Consider the following 14,305-nt stretch of genomic DNA (forward strand, 5'->3'; position numbering starts at 1 on the left):
TTCAACAATTCCATTGTATATTTCCTTATTCCATTTTATTCTGAGACAGAGTCTCACTCTGTCACCCAGGCTGGACTGCAGTGGCACGCACCTGCAGCCTTGGCCTCCTGGGCTCAAGTGATCCTCCCACCTCAGCCTCCTGAGTAGCTGGGACTATAGGCAGGTAGGTGCCCCACACACAGCTAACTTTTTTCTTTTTATTTATTTATTTTTGTTTTGGTGGTGGTGGGGTATTTTTTGGAGAAATGAGTTCTCACCATGCTGCCCAGGCTTGTCTGCTACTCTTGGGCTCATGCCATCCTCCCGCCTCAGCCTTGCAAAAAGTGCTGGGATTACAGGTGTGAGCCACCATACCCAGCTATATATTTTATTTCTGTAAGTTCTATTTCATCCATTTTCCTTTCAGATCTTCCTCATCATTCCTGGTGGTCTTACTGCTCGCTCAATTTTATGAGTCCATCTTTTTTTATATAATAGATTTATTTCACATGTAACTATTTTTTCACAATTCTAATATTTGAAGTCTGTATTCTGTATCTGATAATTCCAAAACCTACAGTCTTTGGGAAACATATTATTCATTGTTTCTGATACTTGAATGCTATGATTTCACTGAATTCATAGTTGCCTGCCTTTAGTCTTTGGGAATCCTACAGGCTTAAGTTAGAGATGCTTTCCTGCAAAAAGTAACTGTGTCTGCTTCTGATGAGAGCTGTGGAGACAACTAACATGAGGCCACTTTACCACCGTACGTAATCCTGACATTCTCTTGGATTCTCTTGGAGAATGTCAGGATTACACAAGGTTCTCAAATTTGGCTCCTCAACCTTGCTCATTTATACACACAAGACTAGACTGCTTAGTATAGGTGGTGACTCACTTCCTCCTACCCTGGAAAAAACAAAACAGATCTCTCATCTGAATGTGATCACAGACTAGGGAATTCTGAAGGTGAATAACTGGAGGCTGTAGGCAGCAGGGAAAGACAGGTGTCTTTCCTGACCATAGAAATAGGTCAGAAGCTGCCCTAAAGGCTGTGTGCTCCAGGATTTCACTATTTAGCTCAACTACCAGTCCCTCCGTAAGAGTGAACGGAAGCTTCTTAGAGCACCATGTTGCCTTTAAACCACAAATTCTTGCTAAAAGTCACGGTCATGGTAAAAAACCTACGGCTTTGGAAGGCTTTCTTGGTAATGTCCTAGAATTAAGGTTAAGCCTGCGTTTCATGGTAACTGAACAGGAAACCAGCCCGACCAACATCCTTCTCCCCCATGGCTGGCTCTCAGCTCCTCTTGTTCAGGCCTTGGGCAGCCAGACGGTCTGGTTTTAATCCTTGCTCTGCCACCTGTGACCCTGGACAAGTTACCTACCTTCAGTTACCTCATCCACAAGATGCAGATATTAGTAATACCCTCTTTTTAAGTTATTAAGAGGATTGAAAGAGTTAATAAAAAGCAAAAAATAAAAAGACTTCGTAATCATAGGCACAGAGGGGAGAAAAAAGCAATAATAAAGAAATGATACTTCTATATTTTCTATAGATCATCTGTATAACAAGAAGAAAACAAACCAAAGGAAAATGAAACAAATTCTCTCAAAAAGAATTAAGTCAAGACAGGCAGAAGGCTCACAAAGTAATATAAAATATATCTTATGGTTTATGTAAAATTCTTAATAAAATACCTTCTTTGCTCCAAGCTGCACTCTGGCTTTGCCTTTGAGTCAGGTGGCATTTCTTTGTACGATGACTGGTTCTGTCGAGTAGGCACTGCTTCAGCCCTACAGAAAGAAGAAAACATCTCTAGAAAACAGCAGCATTCCTGATTCCCACTTGGGAAGGCCTAACAAAATGGCATATGCCTCAACAGCAGCACATCAGTGTTAAAAAGTCTGGAGTCAAGGGGAAAAAGTAAAATTGGACAATTTTCAGAATCTCACCAAAAACAACAAACTGATGTTCCAAGTGGCCTACATGAGCAAATTAGAACCTTAAATAAAGGTCACTCTTAATGCCTATTCTAACATAGATTCAGCACCAAGTACAATCTCATTTTACTGGTTTACCTTTTTCATTCTTGAAAGTAGGAGCTATGAAAAAAAAATACTACAATTTCTTTAAGAGAACCTTCTACTTACAACCTAACTTACGTAATCAAAACACTCTATTGAAGGTGAAAATTGAGTATTATAAGAAAATAATCACCTGTTTCATCAGAAGTTCAATACATAATGCTCCTCCACCCAATACATACCTTAAAGAAAAAAGGAAACACACAAAATTATCTTGAGAATTATTCCTGCTTAAACAATTTCTACATGCCATTACTAAGAAAGTAAGCACACAGTAAACATGAGAAGAGAACATGCAAGTGCAAGCATGAACACACTTTTTAGGGATATAGGACTATGTGTAACTTAAAAACTCTATTGGTATTACTCTCATGTAATTCCTCTGAAATTCTAGTCAATTGTTTGAAATGGCTCTTAGAACAGAATACTTTGAATTTTTATGATATCCAAAACTAAGAACTTAGCCAAGTATTCCAAAGAATAGGAATAGTAAGTATACTTAGTAAGTATTCCAAAGAATAGGGGCAGAAGAACGCATTTCCTTAAAGTACTACCTCAGAATTCAATTCAGTAATTCCGATGTTGCCTGTAACATCAGAAAACAACTTCCTTAAAAGCATAGCAAGTTGGATTTCCCAAGTTGCTGACCAGGTCGCATTCCCTCCTGCCCTCAATCCCATCTTTGTGTTATACTTTATCTCCAGTTCCATTTTGCTTAGTATTCATGGTGCTCAAGTTGTCACTGTGGACATCAGAGCCTATAAATATATATTGTTCCGGCTCCTTCCTGTACATCTTTCCAAGTCATACCTGCTATTCTCCAAAGTCTGTGAATCCCAATATTAATAACTTGCAAATTCAGTTTAAGGTCCTCTTCAGAAGGTCAGTTAGCTCAAGGCAATCACATTTTTCTCAGGACTCTTAAGAAATACTCCAACCCCAGAAAAAGGCCCTTCTTTCTGGTATCAGGAGCCGTGGGCCACAAACACAAATCCGACAGAACTTCAGCCATTTACCTCCCACATCGTCCCTTCCCTAACGTTCTAGCTAAAGCAGGAAAAAATCATGAAAACACTACCTGCAGTCACGAATCCTCCAGTTGCCTGGCCAAGATTTCATATTCCCTTCAAGATACCTCTCAAAGAGGATGTGACAAGGGAGGGGCACACAGGGTGCTACAGGTACTGATAAGGTTTTATTTCTTTTGTGTATATATATTTTTTGAGACGGAGTTTCTCTCGTCACCAAGGCTGGAGTGCAATGGCACAATCTCGGCCCACCGCAACCCCTGCCTCCTGGGTTCAAGTGATTCTCCCACCTCAGCCTCCCATGAAGCGGGGGTTACATTACAGGCACCTGCCACCATGCCCGGCTAATATTTTTGTATTTTTAGTAGAGACGGGGTTTCACCATGTTGGCCAGGCTGCTCTCAAGCTCCTGACCTCAGGTGATCTGCCTGCCTTGGCCTCCCAAAGTTCTGGGATTACAGGCGTGAGCCACCACACCCAGCCAAAGGTTCTATTTCTTAAGTTTGGTGTGGGGCATATGGATGTATGATTTAATGTTTTAAAAAAGAAAGATACCTTCCTAGTTTTTTTGTGTTTTTTTTTGTTTTAGGCCTGCGTGCTTTATTCGTTAACCCATATGAATCCATAAAGAAGTAGCCATTAGCAAATTCAGGCAATACATACCAGATTCATACTTCAGGAAGACAACCCAGTTGACAACCACAACAGTTTCTATGATAACAAAAGTGAGAGAAAATACTGACATTCGGGTCATATCAAGAAAGTTCAATCATAAGATATATCCACAAGCAAAAACATACACACAAAAAGCTAAGTATGAAGCTTTTAGAAAACTACTACCATCCTTAGAGTAAGCACAAGAAAGTATTCTTTTATGTCTGTTTTTTTCATCAAAATACCGCATATAGCCATAGATTTTAAACCATTACATCTTATCTAGATTCCGTTAACATTTCTTCTAGATCATTAACATTTCTTCTAGATTCCATCGTTATTCTTTTGTAACCTTTATTGTTAGTATCTTAAAAATACTTTATTAAATATAACACATACATTCAGAAAGTTACATAAAATATACCTTAAGGTATACCTTAACAAGTTATTGTAAATTATTTGCCCATGTAACCACCAACCTGTTCCTGAAATATATTCCAGCCAGTATCCAAGAAGCCCCACAGATGTCCCTTTCAGGTCACACATCCCTACCTCCCACCTGGATGGACTCCTTACCCTAACCTCTATGTGATCACCTCTTTGTTCTTAATAGTTTTACTGCCCAAGTATGAATCCAGAAATAAGTGTTTCTCCGTTTTCTTTTCATTTTTGTCCCCCTAAGAAGCCTTTTTAGAAATTTTATTCCTAATTCTACCCCCATGCCCCATGGAATTTTAATACCACAGATATATTTTATGTCGGTTTATGTTATACGGCCCTTTGGAGGGCAGCAGACCATTATAATAGGTAAGATTTTCTTTCACTCTAAGGACCAATTTTCACTCCACTGCAGGCGATATTGCCTCCACTAAGAATGTATGCCCTAACCAACATTAGTTTTCCCTGTTGCTGAACTCTATATAGAGAAAATTGTACAAAATAGGTTTTGGGGGTCTGGTCTCTTTTGCTTAACACAGTGTTCAAGGTTCGCCCGTCTTTCCCACATAGCTGTAAGCCATTTTATGAATACCACAATTCTTCATTTTCTTGGAATGAACACTTCGGTTATTTTCTGTTTGGGGCTATGATAAACGATGCTGCTCTGAACATTCCGGTATCTCCTGGTGCCTATGTACTCATTTCTTGTGGAGTATATATCCACAAGATTCCTGAACCATAGTGTATGAGTATCTTTCACTTTATCAAATTGTTTTCCAAAACACTTGTACAAATATACACCCCCATTACAAAAACAGAGAGTCCTGTAACAATTTTCTTACCTTAAAAGATAAGTTAAGCAAAATATCTCCATGTCTTCTTTTTCTTTTAAGATCTGAAGATCACTGTGCAAAGGACTATCAGGGTCAACTCTAAGAATCACAAAACAAAAAACAGTTCAAACAAAAAGATAATTTTTTTTTCAACTAACTCAAAAATGAACCAATCTGAAAGCTAAAATAGAGCACCTACGGTAAGTTCAAGAAAGAGAATATCTGAAGCTGCTCTATATCCTCAGGAAAAATAGAGGTCACTATAGCTTCCAGCTCCTTTAGAATGAATGTCCAAAAGAGATCATAATAGCCTAAGTCTAATCTAATAAGGGGGTTCAGAGTTTGCAGTCATTCTAAAGGAAAACAGTCACATGTATATATAATTTTCTCAAGAATTCAAAAGAAGTTTAATATGCTTTCCTAAACTTGTATTATTAGTCAAGTGGTTCAAGGAGAACAACTTGCCATGGACGGAACTATGAAAAGTTAAATCACTAAAAAATCGGTATTTTTCCACAATTGTCCTATATATAGATTTCTAATATGACTCCCACCCCCCACTCCCCCTTTTTTGTTTTTTGTTTAAGAGACAGGGTGTCTCGCTCTCTCACCCAGGGTGGAATATAATGGTGCAATCACAGCTCATGTGCAGCCTTGACCTCTCCAAGCTCAAAAGATCTTCCTGCCTCAGCCTCCCACCATCTATAGTAGCTCATACTACAGGTGTACTACACCAACATATTTTAAAAGTAATAACATAACTACAGCTACAATAAGTGCTAATTATATTGCTTTCAAAACTGGGGGAAAAGTCATAAAAATCAACTTGGCAATCATTCTCTGTATAATGAAATATATTACTCTTATTTACTTTCCAACCAATATTATTCAAGCTTGAACTTTTTCCTAGAAGATAAAAATCATGCAAGAGTTCACCCTATCAAGAAAATGACAAAAAAATTTCGATGGACTTATAAAAACATTTTCAACACTCAACATTTCAAGAAGTAAAAAAAAAAAAAAAGTCCAATTAAATGAAGCATTATGAAGTTTCAAGAGAATATAAAACTAGACACAAGTCTGGCTCATTTCCTATTTCTTATCATCTGAAAAACTCTAGCCAACATGTTCAGACCACCATGGACTCCATGATAGCACAGAATTCAGTATGAGTCTATTCCAAACCCCAGCAATTTTTGAAAATACTAGAAGACACTCAAGGTGACACATTACTAACTAAAAGAGACTTCCATTCATAAGACTACAAGCAAGAATATTACACAGATGGTCTAGTTCACACATTGACACACTGAGAAACACGTGTACCTACATGCAACTGGTTTCAGTTTTTCAGTGTGGGGACTTCTCTAAAGATGAAAACACATCGATATCTTATCCTAAGACTAAGTAGAAATGGAACTACTTTTTAGTCATGTGAAACTAAAGGTTTTAAAGACTGCACTATACTTTGAAAAAGAAAAAAAATCAAGTTTACGAAGATCTTACTTCCTAGATATGTAACCATGACCTCATTTCCCATCTATAAAATATGAGAAGTTTCTCCTATCTCTAAAATATGAAGAGCACCTATTTCACACAGTGGCTATGAAGACTAAATGAGAGGATACATAAAGTATAAAGTACTTAGCATAGTATCGGTCATGCAAAAGTGTTCAATAATTTAAACTTGTTTTGAAGATAACTCAAACTGGAATCGATCACAAGACATGGCAAGTACAGTAACATTACTTCAAATGCTACCAATTCAGTTTTTTAAATAATCAAGATATGAGAAATTGACTAAATTTCTTTCCTCTAGGAAAAATTACTAATTAAGTTAATATATAACTAAGACTGAAGGAGGGAGAGTAATCTATCTGGTTTCAACACTTGGCATCTACTTGCCTAACAATTCATTCCCTGTTTTGGAGAACCTGTGCCCAAGACAAAGTAACTGGTCCTCAGCTTTCGTGGAGTTGGTAAATAGCTCTAATACAAGGCACGAAGTAGTAAGTGTTCAGACAATCATCTGACGTTTCCCTCCTCTGTCTGAGCATTTCATGTATATACACACATCATTCTCATTGATGTTTCACAGCAGTCATCCAAAAGGTATGTACTGTCTATCCATATTTGAGAGTTGAGCAAAATGAAACCAAAAAAGGTGTGTTTGTCACCAAACTCAGTGTTCCTTTCACATCCTGCCGCTTCACATAAAAGAGATGTTAAGTCAAAAGAGAAGAATTAGTTTTGATTTGGTCAGAGCAGGATGGACCAAAGTCAGCTTCATGAAGGAGAAATAATTTGAGTTGTGTTTTGTAGGAGAGAATGAACGTGAATATACAGATGCCACAGAAGGAAGGTAAGCAGAAAACAGCATCAACAGGCTGGAAAGGGGCATATACAGGGATCAGCAGGTGGTTCCAGGATGTGAAGAGCAGATGAACAGGGTAAAAAGTGGCTATTCATAGATGCGAAAGATAACCTTGGGCAAGAGAACATATGACCGTGGCTAGGGACGGTGGCTCATGCCTGTAATCCCAGCACTTTGGCAGGCTGAGGTAGGAGGATCGCATGAACTCAGGTGTTCAAGACCAGCATGGTCAACATAGTGAGACCCCATCTCTACTAAAAATCTAAAAAATTAGCCTGGTGTGGTGGCTCATGCCCATAGTCCAAGACACTTGGGAGGCTGAGGCAGGAGGATCGCTGGAGCCTGGGAGATCAAGGCTTCAGTGAACTATGATTGTGCCACCACACTGTAGCCCAGGTGACAGAGCAAGACCCTGTAGCAAAACCAATAAACATGTGACTGAATCTACCACTAAGGCAGGAATGGAGGAGGAGAGCAGCTGAGATTGGCATGTTCATGAATTGCCTGGTATTAACTATAATTACTTAAACAAAAATCCAGGCTCTAGCTATTTATACACACTTACACATTTAAATGGTCTTGCCTTTCAGTCTTCCTAATTTCTCTAATATTGCCAAATTTTCTTTTTCAATTCCTTCATCCTCCAACTTTTTCCCACTAATGGGCTCCGCTTTCATCTCGTAGTGATCTAAGTCTTCTATATCCTGCAAAAAGAAGAAAAATATTAGCTTATTCAACCTATTTTTCTTCAGCAGTTTCTTATGCCAAAAGTTAAATTATTCTTGACTCAATGGGGGACAAGAAACAGAATATATCTACCCTACAGGGAGAGAGAAAAAGCCCCCACATTCCATTCAAGAGGCTCCCGCCTTTTATATCCTAGATTTTATTTAAAAGCTAGACTCTGGGTAAAGCAGACTTAAAAGTTTTACAAAGTCATAACTATTATGAAATAAGCCATCATTTATTTATTTACTTCTTTAATTTTTATTTCCTTTTTTAAAACAGAGTCTCACTCTGTCACCCAGGTGGGTGTATACAGGGGTGATCTCTGCTCACTAGAAACTCTGCCTCCCAGGTTCAAGTGATTCTCGTGCCTCAGTCTCCTGAGTAGCTGAGATTTCAGACATACATCACCACGCCCAGCTAATTTGTTTATATTTTTAGTAGAGAGAGGGTTTCACCATGTTGGCCAGGCTGGTCTCAAACTTCTGATCTCAAGTGATCCACCCACCTCGGTCTCCCGAAGTGCTGGGATTACTGGCATGAGCCACCATGCCCAGCCAAGCCATCTTTTAAATCTCCTCTTAAGAGGAACCTTTGAGACAGTTTAGCAGCAGGTGTCAAGAACCTTAACTGTTCATAGTTTGTTCCAGAAACTTGACTTCTAGAATTGTATTCCAAGAAACTAGTCTAAGATGTAAACACAAATTTAGGCATAAGGATACCTATCTCAACCTTGCAACCAAAAAAACAAACACAAAATCTGCATGTGCAAAAATAGCAAAACAGTTAACTCAATTCCACGAAATATTAACAGGCCACTGAAATACCAACACAGCATAATTTCTCCTGTATCAAAAAACTTTGAAATGAAAAATGGAATACACAAAGGAATAGAAAGAATTTCAATTATGCTGAAATATGCATAGGAAAAGACAAGAAGAACGTATATTGAAATGTTAATTTCAATTAATTTTAGTTGTTATCTCTGGAGACATTTGGTGCTTTTCCCTAATTTCAGTTTATGGTTTTATGTAGTAAGCATCTATTGATGTTAATAACTAAAAAATGAGTTAGAAAAAGAATTTGATTTCAGGTGCTCGGGAGGTGGAAATAGAAGGCTCGTTTGGGCCCAGGAATTTGAGGCTGCAGTAAGCTATGATCATGCCACTGCACTCCAGCCTGGGTGACAGAGACCCTATCTCAAAAAATAATAATAATTTAAAAAGAATTTGAATAATATCCCCCAGAACAACATCTTTATTCACATCATTCTGCTCCCTCCCTTCCCATACTATCTGTTCTTACACACATATAAATATAAGCAGATTTTTAAAAATCCTAACTTTTTTCAATTACCTTGTTTTTCTACTTTAAATGCCAAAATCTCTAAAGGAGTAGTTTATATTCATCTCGATTTTTTTTTTCCAAGCCAGCTAATTCAGTGATTTCTAGACCTGGTTACTGACTACCTTCACTCAAACTCTGCCCATGACTCCATACTTCATGGAGCTCCCTTCTCCCTGTGTGCACCTTTCAGCCCTGATATTCCATCCTATGCTTGTTTTCCTCACAATGCTTACAAATGCCTTTGGCCTGTATTTCCTCCTATATGTTCAACCTCAGTCATGTTCCCATCCACAAAACTTCTCCACCTAAGTATTAATCAGCACATCACAAACAGAATTCAACACAAATTTCTAAAGCAATATCCTGAGCACACTATTCCCTGCTTAAGGCCTTCCTATCAATAATCACACCAAATAGAAACACACACCTGTCTTGAATTCAAGACTTCTAACCATCTGCCTTTTCTGGCCAATCTTGCTTTCCATGACTTCAACACATCAACTTTCCTTCTCAAAACAAAAGCATCCAATGCACCCCAACACACCATGTCCAAGGTTGCTCTGGGCCTGTTCCCAACTTATTTTAGGAGCCTAGAAATCTGCTTTTCACCTGTCCTAATCTGACATCTCCAAAGTCCAGTCTCTTACCTTTCTAGATTTCCCTCACTGGGGAGCTTGCGTCTCTAGCCTACACTCTCCTATGCCAACAACCACATTCTCTCATTTTGCTTCCAAATGTTAGAAAAGAACAGTGGTTCCTCTGACTATATAATTCAAGTAGTGTCCAACAGACAAGAGGAGAGACAGCAATCTCACATAATTACAGGTATCAGGCAGGCAGCAAAGTAGGTGGAGCAGAGGGAGAGACCCCAGCCTCAAACCACATGGCACCAGTTGCTTTTCACCATATGGTAATGTGGGACTCTGTATTGCCAAAGCTATTTTTCAAGAGAATCCAGGATTCCTAAATGTTTGCATCAGTTCACGCAATTTAAACATTTTTTAAATGTTACCAATTTTAAAATAATGCAGTTTAGTCTAAACTACACAAATCCACAAAGCAACAGACATCAGCTGAGAATTGGAACTGTAGAGGAGGGGGCCACTAGGAAAAAGCAGTTGTTCTGGAAGAATTAACAATTACCCCAAAGACAAAGCACCAAAGGAGCAGATAAGAAGAAAAGAAATACATGGACCTTTCTTTCCTCCCTTGTCCTATCTTCAGCCAGTACTTTTTATTGCCTAAATCTAAGAAGACTATCCGGCAGGACTCTCTAGCAAGAATACAATCTTTGAGATAATCTGGCAGGTTTGGCCTCTTATTGCATGGAGGAAAGCAGGAAAAGCATAAATAATGGATATGCAAAGGGCATACAGAGAGTTTTAGGAAGGGGTAAACAGAACATTTTAGTAGAATGTACAGCATTACTTCCAGGTCAGGGCATCTTTTTGTGGATGGATGGATGGATGAATGGATGGATGGATGGATGGACAGATGGACAGATGGATGGATGGATGAATTGATGGAATAACAGTAGCATGAGCTGATTAATAACTTGGACATTGCATGCAGCTTACGTTGTAGCTACACCACTTTCTAATTTGTCTTGGATTTTTCCTCAATCTCAGTTTATTTATCTGTAAAAACATAATAATAATAATAGCATCTACATTATAGGATGGTTTTAAATATTAAATTGCATAACATATATAAAATTCTTGGACCCAAGCTTGACAGATAATAAGTATTCGAATTACTTGCTCTATTTCACTTTGCCAAATGCTTCTATTGGGCTGGATTATTGGCTCAACACAGAATCAGATTTTCAGAGGAATAAAATAGAATTAGAGGTACTAACCAGGTGAACCTTCTAGGTGTGAGACAAAAAAGAGTAGTCATAAGAGACACTTTCTTTGTAATACTCATCTTCAGTGTTGTCAGGATGTTATGACACATGGAAAAAGCAATATATGTGATTATTTTCTTATAATTAAAACTCTCAATTACAAGATGCCTTGGAGAGTAATTTGGAAACTGCTGTGTAGTTAATTGGTTGAATAGAAATATATTTTTAAAGAATTATTAAAATCTGTGTTAAGGTTAGACTAGTTACAGATGGTACAGCTACTTAAAACCAAGAAGGCCAGTGAGGCCAGACACAAGATACAGACATTAAGGTCAAGACCCTTGCAACTAGAATTGGCTAAAATAAAATGAGGTATTGTGAGGCATGGAGTCTGTTTTTGTGGGCACAGGAGGCTAAAAAGAAAATGTAGCAAATGATGCCCATCTTAATACTAGATCCTCTACAGATTATTATTATGTACTTAGGGTACAGAAAAAGTAAGAGATTTCCACTTAATAGTGTTATCCAAGGCATAGATGTGCAAATATAATGACATAGTAATAAATGAAAAAGAAAAAAAGGTATTAGCACAACTGATAGAAGGCAAGAGTAGCAAACAATTGTATTTCTACTGTTTAAAAAAAGTACATAATTTATTCGTAGTATTAATCTGAGTCCTCTTAATTCCTCTGTGCATGAAATCTCTTTTTAAAGAATTCCACTCTGGTGAATTAAAATAGAAAAAGCAAACTGGCAAGAATATTCTGTCCCAAGAATCTTAGACCTTCACTTACATAGATGGAAATCATAGAACCTGAGTCTAAAGAAGTTTTTTTTTATAAATAACTATGGACATGTAAAATTAGTCTTATATTTGATTTCTGTCAGATGATCTAATTTAGTATTTCTCCCAATGCTGACTGTACATTAAAATTGCCTGGGGAGTTTAAAAAAAAACACCAAAGTAATGATGCCAGAGTTCCACTGCTGATCAATTACACAAAAAATGCATCTCTGGTGGTAGAATTCAGGAATCAGTATTTTAATAATGTTCCCAGATTTATTACAATGTGTACTGGTGGAATATTCCTCTAGACTTCTGAGTCACACCCAATTTTTTAAGGTGTCTAGTTCTAGACCCTGCACCCAACAGTACATTTAAGATACAATATGAGAGACCAAACTTTGCCTTGAGGTATATAACTCAAGATAGATTGAGTTATTTATACAGCATTTAATAGAACAGATTTTTTTTAACATTTAGATTCAGGAGTACACATGCAGATTTGTTATACAGGTACATTGCCTGTCATGGGGATTTTTTGTATAGATTATTTCATCACCCATTACCACCAGGTAATAAACATAGTATCTAGCTCCATCCATTTTGCTGCAAAGAACATGATCTCATTCTTTTTTATGGCTGTGTAGTATTCTATGCTGAATATGTACCACTTTTTTTAATCCTGTCTTCCATTGATGGAATGTGGGTTGATTCCATGTCTCTGCTGTTGTGAATAGTGGCGCAATGAACATACATGTGCATGTGCCTTTGTGATAGAACAAATTATATTCTTTTGGGTATATACCCAGTAATGGGATTGCTGGGTCAAATGGTAGTTCGGCTTTAAGTTCTTTGAGGCCGCTCCAAACTGCTTTCCACAGTGACTAAACTAATTTACATTACCACACGCAGTATGTAAGTGTTCCCTTTTCTCCACAATCTTGCCAGCATGTGTTATTTTCTTAGTTTTTATTATAGCCATTCTGACTGCTGTGAGATGATATCTCATTGTGGTTTTGATTTGCATTTCTCTAGCGATTAGTGATATGGGTGTTTTTTCATATGCTTGTATGTTTTCTTTTGGTAAATGTTTGTTCATATCCATTGCTCACTTTTTAATGGGGTGGCTTGTTAATTTGCTTAAGTTCCCTACAGATTCTGGATATTAGAACTTTGTTGGATGTATAGTTTGCAAATGTTACTCCCATTCTGTAGGCTGTTTGTCCCATCCCATCTCTGTTTACTCTGTTGATTGTTTCTTTTGCTGTGCAGAAGTTCTTTAGATTAATAAGGTTCCACTTGTCAATTTTTGTTTTTGCTGCAGTTTCTTTTGGTATCTTTGTCATGAAATCTTTACCAGCTCCTATGTCCAGAATGCTATTTACTAGGTTATTTTCTAGGGTTTTTATAGTTTTAGGTTTTGCATTTAAGTCTTTAATCCAGGGGTCCCAGCCCCCAGGCATGGACTGGTTCTGGTCTGTGACCTGTTAGGAACCGGGCTACACAGCAAAAGATGAATAGAGGACAAGTAAGCATTACCGCCTAAGTTCTGCCTCCTGTCAGATCAGCTGAGGCACTGGGTTCTTACAGAAGCATGAACCCTATTATAAACTGCACATGCAAGAGATCTAGATTGCATGCTCCTTATTAGACTCTAATGCCTGATAATCTGAGGTGGAACTCTTTCTTCCCAAAACCATCCCCTCTCGCTGTCCATGGAAAAATTCTCTTCCACAAAACTAGGCCCTGGTGACAAAAAGTTTGAGGACTGCAGCTTTAATCCACCTTGAGTTTATTTTTGTGTATGGTATAAGGAAGGAGTCTAGCTTCGATCTTCTGCATATGGTTAGCCAGTTATCCCAGAACCATTTATTGAATAGGGTGTCCTTTCTCCATGGCTTGTTTTTGTCAACTTTGTTGAAGATCAAATGGTTTTAGGTGTGCAGTTTTGTTTCTGGACTCTCTATTTTGTTCCACTGATCTATGTGTCTGTTTTATATTTATTCATTTATTTTACCAGTACCATGCTATTTTGTTTACTGTAGCCTTGTAGTATAGTTTGAAGTCAGGTAATGGAATGCCTCCAGACTTTTTCTTTTTGCTTAGTATTGCTTTGGCTATTTGGTCTCTTTTTTGGTTCCATATGAATTTTAAAACAGTTTTTTTCTAATTCTATGAAGAATGTCATTGGTTGTTTGATAGGTA

General features: G+C 37.8%; 1 long non-coding RNA gene across 1 annotated transcript; it reads right to left on the reverse strand.

Annotated features, from left to right (window-relative positions):
- Positions 1–1,680: 1,680 nt before the first annotated feature.
- On the reverse strand, positions 1,681–5,446 carry LOC129050241 (uncharacterized). The gene is made up of 4 exons (XR_010137294.1): positions 5,033–5,446; positions 3,762–3,809; positions 2,204–2,252; positions 1,681–1,779 (listed from the first exon to the last, which is right to left on the reverse strand). It is a non-coding gene; the product is annotated as an uncharacterized LOC129050241 (long non-coding RNA).
- Positions 5,447–14,305: the final 8,859 nt, after the last annotated feature.

This window comes from Pongo abelii, chromosome 16 (assembly GCF_028885655.2).
Source record: "Pongo abelii isolate AG06213 chromosome 16, NHGRI_mPonAbe1-v2.0_pri, whole genome shotgun sequence".
Taxonomy (NCBI): domain Eukaryota; kingdom Metazoa; phylum Chordata; class Mammalia; order Primates; family Hominidae; genus Pongo; species Pongo abelii.